This window comes from Nannospalax galili, unplaced genomic scaffold, assembly GCF_000622305.1.
Source record: "Nannospalax galili isolate Female #2095 unplaced genomic scaffold, S.galili_v1.0 scaffold1631, whole genome shotgun sequence".
Classification (NCBI taxonomy): Eukaryota; Metazoa; Chordata; class Mammalia; order Rodentia; family Spalacidae; genus Nannospalax; species Nannospalax galili.
The window spans coordinates 8526-9321 of NW_008329035.1; positions in this window are offsets into that span (position 1 = coordinate 8526).

Sequence of the window (796 nt, forward strand, 5' to 3'; positions counted from 1 at the left end):
AGATACACAGTAACTATAGTAGGTATAAATCCAAATGCATTAGTTAATTGCACTAAACTTTGATGTAATATGTATTATAAAGTATTGATTTATAGGAACTAATTATATAAATGATCCTGCAAAATTGTATTCTTAAAATATAAAATATAAAAGTTGTTAAAATGATATATAATAGATGTACTATGAAAATGGTAAACCAAATGAACATTGGTAGTGTTATCTTAGAGTTTAATACAAAACAGATTATTAAATATGAAAGCATATTTCATAATGATGAAATACTCAGTTTGGCCCCCAAATGGCAATTTTCAGTCTGTCAATATGCAATGACTAAACCTCAAAATAGAAAAATGTGATAGTACTGAATTCAAAACAGCCACATTCATGATGTTAGTAGGAAATCTGAACAGATGGTCTCCATAATTGAGATAACAGCTATATCAAACATAAGCATTTATGCTATTTGAACAATGCAGTTAGTAACTGTATGTAAGGTACATATATAGAACACTAACATCAAATGACTTCCTAATACACATTTTTTAAATGTAAACCAATACCCCCAAAAGACTAATCTTTTTTTTTTTAGCTTATGTATTATAAAAAGAACATAAATTGTTAGTTACAGCAGTGCATGCTTATCAGCAAACATAATTCAGAGTAGATACTCTCTCTTTCTCTCTAATAATACCCATTTCTTTCTTTTTTTTTTTTAATTAGAAGAAGCATTTAATTACAACAGCATTAACCTATTCAATAAAAATTTCCTGAGCTAAGATTGCATCTCTTTCAAAAT